The 12,455-nt window shown below is 38.7% G+C and overlaps 1 long non-coding RNA gene across 1 annotated transcript; it reads right to left on the reverse strand.

The window, feature by feature from the left end:
* Positions 1-7,624: 7,624 nt before the first annotated feature.
* Positions 7,625-8,993, reverse strand: LOC116684914 (uncharacterized). Its single transcript, XR_004330869.1, has 3 exons — positions 8,843-8,993; positions 7,792-7,924; positions 7,625-7,670 (listed from the first exon to the last, which is right to left on the reverse strand). It is a non-coding gene; the product is annotated as an uncharacterized LOC116684914 (long non-coding RNA).
* Positions 8,994-12,455: the final 3,462 nt, after the last annotated feature.

Consider the following 12,455-nt stretch of genomic DNA (forward strand, 5'->3'; position numbering starts at 1 on the left):
TACACGTGAATGACCACAAGCACCAGCTGTTAAGTTAAATATGGGCTAGCGCTTCCAATGCGTGAGTTGAGGTAGATACTTTGCATTAGAAGAGTCAAATGTAATGTATAATACATAGGTGCCAGAAACCTGTTGCATTCTTCTGTTAAGCATGCAAGTGTTCAACTAAATCCAGAAATACTCTAGCCCTATGTCCTTTATTTAAAAGTTCACTGAAAATATCATGAAATATGAGTGTTTTTATCAAGTTGACGAATTGCCCTGATCCCAGTGAAGGTGACAAGGACAGTGACCTCTGGATCTGAGTTTTACCCCAGGCATCTGAGTTTTACCCCCAGGCATCTGGGCATAAGGAGCTGGAGCTGTGATTCTCCAAGCCACATTTAACCATCATTAGTAACATCTGGTCTGGGAAAACAGACAAAGAAATTGCTCCCCTGCGCAGGGAAGGGCTGCTGCTTTTTTACACTGCAAGCTTCATGATTCACATAAAAGACTGAAGTCAGCCCCAGCAACGATTGTGATTTAAGTGATTAAAACTTAGCAACCGTTTCTAGCGCACAGTCCCCTTGAGATGTGCCCTTGTTCTCCCTGTGTTACCTTCATTTTCACAGAAGAAACCAATGTGAAAAAATGTACCTTCTTTTTTCTCTACTAGTTATTTGTATTCTTTCCATAAGTCACTATAACTGATCAATATCTTGAATCAAGATAATATCCTTTTAGACTATTTAGTAAAAGTGTATTCTTCCTAGGTGCTCAAGTTACTGCTTCCTGTGCTCTTTATTTTTACTGATATTGTCATTGTTTTTATTAACATGTAAAGTGCCTTTGAGTACCATTTAAAGAGCTGTTTAGGTAGGGCCTTTATCTTGGATTGTAAGACTCATAGTCACCTGTTTTGGCCCCATAGACAAAGGAATCAGAATAGACCTAACTGTCTCTTGAACCAGAATATTTTTAAGTGAGTTTCAAGGGTCAGTCTTGACCATGGAAACATCATTTATAAAACCGCCTACTAGTATACAATAGTCTCACTACAATATTCATTTAGTGGCTGATCTGGAGTTTTTGTGCATACTGCATGGTCTTTCTAACAAGAGAGTGTCTAAGATTGTCAACCTCTGTGTCAACCTGGAGATAAAAGCCTAACTAGGGACAGGGACTGCTAATTAGCTTCAGCTAGACACTCTATAAACACTACATGTGTTGCATTCCTTCTCGTTACATAACAACGTTAATTTATATTGATTGGAAATACTGTCAATTAGATCAAAGGTCCCTAATAATCCCTAATTATAATTATAATATCTGAGGCATTTTCAAGTCACAAGGTCTCAATGTTATTAACGCTAAAATGGACCTGACTTGTGAATCAATGTATCCTGTTGCTGCATGTTTTTTGTCTTTGCAAGTAGATGATAGGCACATCCAGGCACGCTGCAGCTATAGTGTACCGTGCCACTTGAGGACATTCTAAGGATTACTGACAACACTTTTCTTATAGGATATGCTGCGTTAGATAAAAAGCCCTCTCTTTAATGCAGCACCTGGGGAAACTGGCAGAGGTTCAACGAGTACAACGTAATGTGAAAGAAATAAGAAAGAAACAATCATTCTTCCATAATTGAATTCCTTCAGTTTATGCTCTGCAATACTGTCAGTTACCTAGCAGCAATTAGACACTATTACCGTCAGCTGTGCATAGCAGCAGCACCACTACTGAATCAGCCTTATTGTTATTCCAAAACAGCAGAACAGGGTTTAATTTGTCCTGTGATCTGGCAGGTGATATGTGGACGTTGGGGCAGCGGTGAGGAATACATTAAAGTCTGAATAGCTCAACAGCCAAAAGCAGCCCAGAGAGAGATTCTTGGAGCCAGGCCGCCTGATTTCTACATAGCAGGAATAGCCTCAGATTGTGTAAATAACACTGCACACATTCTTAAAGGACAATTTCGGTCTATTCCAACTCGTAGCTCTGTTGTTGGTGAATTTGGAGTGCTGTCAGTAAAGAGAAAAACTAAAACAATTGGTGCTGCCTACACCGTGTTATCTTCCTGCTAGAGTTAGCACCCAACAGGCTTGAACAGGGCAAGTTTTAAACGTGTTTTTAGGCTCTAAACATGTGAAGTGATTCCTTCCAAATGAACACCAAATGAAGTGAATCTGACTGTAGTAGATGTAAAAGAAATGCAACCAAGCCTGTTAGGTGCTAACTCTAGCAGGAAGATAACTCGGTGAAGGCAGCACCGATTGTTTTAGTTTTTCTCTCTACTTACAGCACTCCAAATTTACAAACAACAAAGCTACGTGTTGGAATCACCCGGAATTTTCCTTTAACCAAAGCACATTCCTTAGGTCAGCAACGATAGACAAAGAGGGAACATAGAAGAAGAAGACAGAGAACGTTGTTCCTCTGGCACTGGCATTGCAACACTCTAGTCTTTAGGTCAACCCTGGTTTAATTTGATGTATTATTGCATTCAAACCTGTCTTATTTTGCATTGTCTGCATTATTTTGTGAATTAAATTGTCTGTGAATGAGCTTTACGTAGCTGCTGCAGATTTATATTTGTCACAATATTGATTCAGCTGTAAAGCTGAATCAGCTGGTAAAAGTCTAAGAAATAAACAAATGGATTGTATTGCAGCAAGATTAAAAATAGAACTATAAATGATTCTGCTTGGATGCATATAAAATCCTGTTTGCTAGCCTATAGAGCCTCTGATTTCAGTTCTGCGTCACAAGAAATTATGAAGAATTTGGCCACCCATTGCCTCAGAATATTTTCAGACTGTGTTGGGGGAGGGGGGGGGGGGGGGGCTTTCTGTAGATTGCATTTGAGAAAGCAATTATCTAAAACAGCCACAGGAGAAGGTCAGATGGCAGATCCACATATCACTGCTCACAGTGGCATTAGATGTGACAGGCTGTGTCCCTTCATAGCAGAGCTCACATATTTCATTGCCATCATTAACCAAAGGCATATTTAACTGGACATAATGTCTTACTGCTCTGGCAAGGGATAAGCCTTTGCTGTTCTTTGTTTTTGGGAAGTCTTATGTAACACAATGAAAACAGAAGCTAAACCAGTATCAACGTTATTTTTTGACTTCTTGGTAAGATGTCTCGCAATTCTAAAACACAGGATTCTGCAGTAAGTTCCGGTTAGTTTTACAGTTTTAGTTCATGTTTTTCCCTGCTTTGGTATTTCATTTCAAATCCAAGATGTTAAATACAGGCATCTTTACTTTAAACCATCCAGCCAGAGTGTTGTAAACTAAGTAACTCATTAACGCAAGATCTCTTTTACTTTCAAGAAAAAATGAAAGTAAAATAAAATAGGTAAAAAGAACCCAATGTTCCTCCTATGAGGCCCTAAATATGGATCATCAGTGAAATAAATTGAAGAAGAAAGTTTTGGCTCTTGATCCTTTTATCCACCTAGAAACCACAGACAGCGTAGCTGTGCACAGTCAAGTCAAACATCTTTTTAGGAAAAAGCAGGATTGAAACGAGACGCTGTAGCTAAAGTAGTGTTGAATCAAGATAAACCCATACACTCGGCAGATTAATTTTGAACTTTGAAATGAACTGGTTAAGTTTAGAAAGCATCTTTCCTTTTGGACTGTATAACTTAGCTTGGTGATAAGGAGCGGAAGTTTCCCATGCTGCTTCATAAATGAGAGAAAAAATATATACCAAAAGAATGAAAAAAGTTCTTGTTGTTATCATTTTTTTGTGTCTAACGGATGTCTAACTTTGAACAGAAAGGACTCTGTCCTCTGCAGACCGCTCAGATGACTTTATTAGTGTGTAAATACATGTTGAGGGTACTTGAGAAACTGAATGGCTAACATATGGAGCTAAATATAAAACCCAGTCTGTGCTAGTGTGCAGTAATGAAACACTGGTATTGCAAATAAATGTTTTAATTAATTTTTTGTACATTTTCAAGAAATCAGTAGACATTATGATAAATAATTTGAAAAAAATTTGCAGTCATTATTTACTACTGATAGGCTGCTACAATGAGATTTAGTAATGATGCATGCTCCGGATAAAATGCCCAGTTTGTAGATCAGCGATGTTCAGATTTATGCGTTTAGCACTGCTCACCAACTGTTGTTGTCCACAGAAAGTACAAAAGACAAATGAGGCATAAAGAAAAATAGGACGCAGTACTGCATGCTTCTCACAAACACTGAGGATTAGAACTTGAATTAACTTGACCTCCTTGAAGGTGCCCTGTGGAGTCTTTTCTGTAAACAAAAGATTCAGACTTACTCGCCAAAGACGTTGTGTGTATCCCATGTTTAATGCCTTTCCATCCTCATGAAACAATAGCAGAATTTTTTTAAAGAGGCTGTTCTCAATATTCAGAAAGATCTGGGCTGGGATAGGCTTCATACAGCTCTCACAGACCGTTCCCCAACTCATCAAATACTGAGGCTTTATAACGGCCCTCAGCCTCAGTTTCAAACATACAAAGCACTCACAAGCAGTAAAATGCACGCACGGCCAGACAGGCCATCAACTACCAAATACAATACCCTATTTACAGAGGTGGGTAGTAACGAGTTACATTTACTCCGTTACATTTACTTGTAAGTTTTTGAAAAAAATGTACTTCTAGGAGTAGTTTTAAATCACTATACTTTTACTTGTACTTGAGTAGATTAGTGAAGAAGAAACTGTACTCTTACTCCGCTACATCAGGCTACAAGGAGCTCGTTACTTTTCTTTTTAACTCTTTGGTATTCTACGCGTCATCGTTTTTACCCCAGCGTACGTCTCATTTTAATGTTTTATTTTGACAGAGAGAGAGAGTCTTCCGCTTAAGGCTCTACCACGTGACTGTGTTCCACCAATCAAACGGCGTTGTGCAGTCACGTGACCATGCTCGATCTCAGCGGCGGAACCATAAACTGTATATAGCTTTGGGCGGGATGTGTTAGCTTACAGTCGTAGAAAAACAAAGAATCAACCGTTGCCAAGGCAACACAGACGAGGAGGAACCCCCCCCCCCCCCCCGGCCTCAGAGTGAAAGCATGGTTACCTTTTAGGAAAAGTGCGAAACAGCAGCTACATTGTGCGGCGTCTTCTGTTTCGACCAAAACAAACGGACATGTGAGCATTCAATAACTCAACATCTAACCCATAGACCGTTAATATGAATGGACAGAGCATGTGTGACGTCACCCATTGGTTTGTGGAGATCAGAAATGAGTCGTCGAGTTTGCGTTTATGGGCGCAGCCATCTTGGTTGCGGATGTGACGATTTTAGAGAAGAGGGCGGAGTGAGAGAGGAGCCACCGACCGGTGGGCGGGATATACAGTCTATGGGCGGGATCTGACTGACGTTAGCTGAGAGTTAGCAACGCTGCTCTACCGTTACCTTAGCTAACCACTTTCACCACCAATGTGGTTGCAACTGCAGCTGAATAATTCAAGGTAAGATTTAGCTTCACTAGGTTTTAAGTATATCTTTGTCCCATATAGTCTATATATAACATATAAGAGTCACATTGCAAAGTAAACGTATCTGAAGTTACCATGTAAATTGTCTGTAACGTTAGCTTGCCGCTTAACTAGCTATGGTAAAACATGCTAACGTTAATTTTTTTAATTGAAGTTTACTTCTCGTAGTTTAAACGTAGTGTCAGCGAAATGCTAAACGGCGATTGTCAATGCTTATCATTATGTAACGCTATTAGCACATGTATAACCAAGTTTCTTATAACGTTTGGCTAACTGTAATAACCATAATGCACCAATAATGTGCTACTGTTTGCCCTGTCAGTCTACAGTTGGGGCATTTAACCTTGACATGCTGTTAAGAGCTAATGTTAGCAGAAATAAGCTTATTTAACTAAGTTACAGTTACACTACAGAACAATGGACTGTTGTTGATTCATGTGTATTCTCCTGGATAATTAATGAAGTACAGTTACATGCTAGTGTGCATAGATATTTAACTATGAGGGGCTCAAATGGAAATTGATTATTCTTTCATTCTTTTAGAAATGAGTGCTGATGTTCACCCCCCAAATGCCCCAGAAATAAGCAATAGTATTAGTTAATTTTCTTTTACTATATATTGTATAACATTAAACTTTAATCAGACTTTTTTACAACTAAGCCAAGGTAATAAAGCATTTTCAAATAGTGTGTAATTAAGAGTGCTGTTCATTTAACCTTTTTCTCTATAGCTTAAAATATTTGCTTGGCTGGTCTGTGGTGGAAGAGACTTCTCCCTTTCTTTTACCAGCCCCTACAAGGAAGAGCTGTCCCGGACGTCCTCCTTATTCACTGTGGCGGGAATGACCTGAGAGATGTCAAGGGCGTCAACCTCGTCGCAGGGATGGAGGAGGACCTGCAGCATCCAGGCATGATAGCACAAGTGCTGTAAGAGTTAAATGTTAAGCTGTATTTTTATATTGAGATTTGTAATGTCAACCATTTCTACTGTAATTAACAGTGACAGAGATTCAACGACCTCTTTATTATGCAGACATGTCTTGTGACAGTTAAGTTTGCCTTTACCTTAACCCACAGCAGTGTTTTATGTGTGGAATTTACTCTTGTAAAAGGTGAACTACATTATTTAATTCATATATTTTTAAAAATCTTTAGTGTTTGGTTAATGTATTTTTTTTTAAGTTGATGCCCATTTCAATGTGAAATAAAGGTCCTTCTAAAGCTACATTTGTTGTTTTTCTGAAGTAACTATAATAGGAACATCCAGCATTGTAGTCATACAAGAAGACATTGATAATTTTATAGAATTTGTAATTGATAAAAAGTGTCTTTCTATTTTGGCTTTAATACACATAAATGTTACCATACTTGCTTTTCTTGTGTATTTTGAACATTTTTAGTAGGTAATTGAAAGTGCCCTAGGTGCTGTTTAATCTGTGCAGGGCTATTGTAAAATCATAGCGTATGATCACAAATGCAAAGGAGAATTAAACAACTTATTAAATGTCAGTAACTAATGATTAAATCAAATCAGGTACATTTGATTTAATCATTAGTTACTGACATTTTTAAAGTATGAAAACTAAAAACCATACAAGGACATGCAATGTAAATATTTAATTCTAACAGTACATAAATACATAAAATATACAAGACCCTTTATGTGAAATTACCAAACATACTTTCACCTGTGACTGCTAGAGTATATTCATTATTTTATTCCAGTTTAATATTTGTAAAAGTTTTAATCCACAAAACTACTTAATGTTACTACTATCACCTCTCAAACTACAGCAGAAACTAAGTCAACCACAAGAAATTGAACCTTGAAGTGCCAAAAGTTGGTCTGTCCTTTCAGCAGAAGAAGCTGAACCAAAAATGATTTTCTGGCATTTTTACAATCAGAACACATTTGAGAACTTTGGATGTGGTCAACGCTGTCTGGTTTCCACATCCAGATGAAATGGCACCAAATACGCCGCTCTACACAACAGGTCTTCCTTCTGGAGGCTCTATACAACAGGTCTTCCTTCTGGAGGCTCTATACACCTCGTCTTCCTTCTGGAGGCTCTATACACCTCGTCTTCCTTCTGGAGGCTCTATACACCTCGTCTTCCTTCTGGAGGCTCTATACACCTCGTCTTCCTTCTGGAGGCTCTGCTCATTCAGTTTTCAGTGTGGATACCTTTGTAGTTCCAGTAAAAGACATACATGTAGTTAAGGCATGGTAGATCACAATTAATTATATTAATATATGAGCTAATTTATGAGACACACACTAAATTATTTATTTAAATTAATAATACCTGCTTGTCTCTAAAAAACTGATCTTCCTCAAAGTGTGAACTGCAGACGTGACTTTTCGTGGTTCCATTTGCTGGTCTCTCTCTCCTCATGTTCACCAACCATTGCTTCAGCCTGGCCTCATCAAAAGGAAGTCTGTTAGGACAGAAATTCATGTTGTGCATTTAGAACTCACATCCCAAAGGTGTATATACTATCAATTTACACTAACAAGGCACCACATCTGATGTATGCATCTGTAATGAAAATGATTGAAATGTATATTTAATAGATTAATATAATGTCATACCCCAACGTAACTTTAAAATAATGTCTAATTGTTTCATGTGCGCCATTTTATCGCTAACAATCTGACCCACTCCCCCACCCGGAGACCTCCGTCTCCAAGTCAACGCGCTCCCTCCCGCAGCTTAGTCCGTGTGGTGATGGTGATGCTGGGTGGCTGCTGCCGCGGCGAGGGGGACAGGGTGCCTGTAACCTCTCGCCCAGAAAGATCCGCAGCCCCGACTGGGGTGGGGTGTGCAGGCCTCGCCATGGCCGTCTTTCGCCCGCCTCCGGGTAACGTTGCCCAAACTTTCGGGATACATATATTTGACTCAAAAGCAGGTCTACGTTTTACGTACAAATCCGCCACACGAAGATATGAGGGGTTATGTCTGAATCACACGCTGTTCCACGATGATCTTACCCCGTGCTAATAGGGTTTATGAATTTGCAATATAACGCTAGCTACATCAGGCTTTGATTTTAAGCTAACGTTACCATTACATGCGCATCGATTAGCACTCATACCACCTATTACAGATCAACAGATCACAGGCGAGATCGTTGGCGAGATCGGTGCATACCTACTGTATTCGACTGTAACATTAAATATATTTAAATACGTTTATACATAGACTGTATGCGTTTATACGGTCTGCATAGCCTTATTAGTTAGCCCGCTAGCTTGCTTAGCAAGGTGCAATCTAGAAGCTAGCTAACTGATATTAATTGAGATGCTAACGTTGGCTAACGAAAAACTGTATTAAAACAAAATATAATTTTACTTACCGGAAAAACTGAACTGCCGATTCCTTTGAGTGTCTTGCCGTGCAACCCAACGCTGAACAAGACATTATTATCCAACCAAAGTGTCACAGCCACAGTGATGAAACGTAGTCAACCCCCAAAATGAAGTTCACGTGCCGTGGACAAGCTTTGCTAACACTCTGTCATGATTGACAGGCCGAGAACTGTCAATCACATCCTAGCCACGCCCTAAAACACCCCCGGCTTTATCGCCTATTTTAAAATCAACGAGACCGTAATTTCAAAAATGAACATCATTCTGTATTGCAGAATACTTAGAACTAGCGATCAAGACCATACACTCATTATGAAGATGTTTACTGAGGTAATAAATCAAGTGAGAAGTGGCTCATTTCTCCATAGACTTCTATTGAAACCAACCTCTTTTGCAACCACGCGTGTCGCCCTCTGCAGGAATTCAGATAGAATGCAGGTTTAAGTTACTTCCGCAGTGGTTGCACTTTTCGAAACCGGATGCTCTGTCCACTTATATTAACGGTCTATGATCTAACCTGAGGAAACGTAGCGGTAGTTTTAGTTTCTGCTGTGGAGAGGTGGATCTTTGTCTTTTAGGTTACATACAGTATGGTTTGCACATGCAGTTTCCATCCAAATTTAATGTGACAAGTCTCTCACTTAAGTTATTTTTGTAATTAATAAATTAATTTTAATTTATTTTATTGATTGGATGAACAATAGTTTGCCTAAATATGATTATTTTGTATTTTTGTCTGTCTGATTGATGCTTGTGTTAAGAAATAAATCAGACGTTACTCAACAGTTACTCACTACTTGAGTAGTTTTTTCATCAAGTACTTTTTTACTCTTACTCAAGTAATTATTTGGATGACTACTTTTACTTTTACTTGAGTCATATTATTCTGAAGTAACTGTACTTTTACTTGAGTAAAATTTTTGGCTACTCTACCCACCTCTGCCTATTTAATTTGTATATAATCCATGTAATTTTGAGCCAGTACAACGAAGCCTATGAATGCAGGGATCCGGTTCTTTGTTTGTACTGTTTAATGAGTTGGCTCAGTAAAATCTACTCCCCCAGAGCATCAGTAAACACAAACAAAAATGAACATACCTTATACAACAAATAGCCAACAACTATATGATTGGAGTGATTATGCTCAATGTGTTTAATAGTGGCCAAATTATTATAGGGATAGTCAGTTGTTGTCTTTATTGGGAATTCCTGAATATAATTTGTTCATCTGTACTGGCCCCTGTGATATTTCTTGTTGTGAATTGAAGTAGCATATCACATGACACAAGCTAATTTTGAGACAAATTGATCGGGGGATGTTCATTTGCATGTGCTTTGTTCGTGCTGCTAAGCCTGTGCAAAAATACTGTTAAAATGGTGGTGGCAGCAATAACAACAACCACGTATTGAGCCAGTGAATCAGCTGACTGATGGGCATTTGCAGAGGCAAAAGCCTGGGTGTTGCGCTGGTTAATTTTGAAAGGGCATAAACCAATAGGGAAAAACTCACTTCATGACACTATGACCTATGGTGGAACTTCATCACATAATGACAGACTTTGGCATTCATAGGACTGGCGCCAGCCAAAATGTGATAAAAAGTATGGATTGGCAGAAACAATTGAGAGAGAGAGGTAAAAAAAAACAGGGAAGACTTTACAGCCTACAGGCAGGGACACAAAGAGGTTTGGACAGGGGAAACATATATATGAGGTGCCATCTGATGGACTTAGAAAACACAAAGGCAGGAGCAGTGTTAAGGAAAATAACAAGTGACAGATACAAATGACTGGTGCTGCACAACAGTCATTCCAACAGGCTGATTGATTTAAAGCCTATATGGGGCTTTGAGTTGTCACACTAAGGGGAGCTCATTGCTTATGAGACTGAAATCCTCTAAAGGGAAACGCAGAGCAAACTGAAATGTCACATTTTGCTCACCCTTGCCTGTTATCAGAGATAAATTTACAGCTAGAATCCACTCACCTTTTGTAATATGTTGAGATCAATACATCCAGTATTAATAACCTTATTCTAATTTTCGATTAGAGAAGCAATCAGAGGAACACATTGGAATTTAAGTGATGAAGTAAATTTACCTAAGTACTGTACTTAAGTACAAATTTTAGTTTTTTTTCTCTCTCCATAAACTCCTGAATGTAGGGTAGAAGACAGTTGATGAGGATAACTACACAATGATTATTGCTTTCATTATAGTTCATATCACACAATATATGTTCTCCTGTAACTTCCGCAAGCAAAAAAAAAAAAAGGAACGCGGTGATGGTGTCATCACCACGGTAGTGGCACGTCACCGGCAATATTGCGGTGATGCGGTCACAGCCATGGGGCTATATAGATATCACTATAGGAATGTAGTTGCACACTCACATCTTTTCTGTATTATTGGATGCAGCCTCACACCACTTATTCAGGGTTGCAAAGTCCATATACAACAATTTCCTCATCATTTCTCCTGGAAGGCTTTCTGTAATGGAAACGTTTTTGTGTGGCAGTGGAAATAAATGAGCTTGAAGTAGGATATTGAACAGTATATATTACCTAAAACTATGATTTCCTTGGATCTCAATACGGGTTCTTGATTTCAGAATAGCCCAGCTGTATATGACAGCTTTCCTTCCTGCCGTACCAGTAAGTTGTGCTTTTTCTCTCACCTTCATGAGCAAATTGGAGACATTTTCAGTGATGAATAGAGAAACCACTATCCCTTCAATTTGTGTCTATTTACAGAAACAGATTTTGTGTCTTTCAGACAATGTTTCTACATCAGCTCCAGGTGTCTTATCTGCACAACCAGGTGCACTAATGTCCTGTGCACAGTTCTTTTATTTCAGAAACATGTCTTAATTAATGTAATTGCTGAGGGGAAAGGTATACTTGGTACTTAAAGCATTATCCAGTGTTTGTGTACTCAGGGTATAATACTGCCACAGATGTACACTGCTGCCATGGCAAAAATAGCAAGTGTGATGACGAACTACATCTTTCTTTACTGGCTGGATCTAGGTATTAGGTATGTGTACTCACACCTTTTCTGAATCTGATTAAAACTCAAACACACACTGATATATCATGTCAGTGTGCATGGCTTACAGCGGATCTGCAGCAGCCAACACTCAGATTTACATCTGCACTTTTCAGTTTGCTTACATTTGGTGGAAGACGCCTCATGCAAAGACATGGGGAGGTGATGGGTTTAATATTCATGGTAATTCTATATTTTCATGTATCACTCTGCTCAGCCTCCATTTTACCAGACTACATAAATAAGTTTCTTTCTCCCCCTGCAGGCTGGTCTGTAGAATCACTGCAGGAGTGGGGCTCCTACATGAAACTGGCCATTCCCAGTACACGAATGATGTTTCGAGTGGTGGGTTTATGAGTTTGGTGGATTCTTTGCAGGTAATCCAAATATATTTTCATAATGACACACAAATATATATATATATATATATATATATATATATATATATATATATATATATCTAGTATATACAGTATATATACATATATTCTTATAGACTTAAACAATTAGCAGTACAGAACTATGTGATATGAATTTTATGTATGGTATGAAAG

The sequence above is a fragment of the Etheostoma spectabile genome, chromosome 3, assembly GCF_008692095.1.
Source record: "Etheostoma spectabile isolate EspeVRDwgs_2016 chromosome 3, UIUC_Espe_1.0, whole genome shotgun sequence".
Lineage (NCBI taxonomy): Eukaryota > Metazoa > Chordata > Actinopteri > Perciformes > Percidae > Etheostoma > Etheostoma spectabile.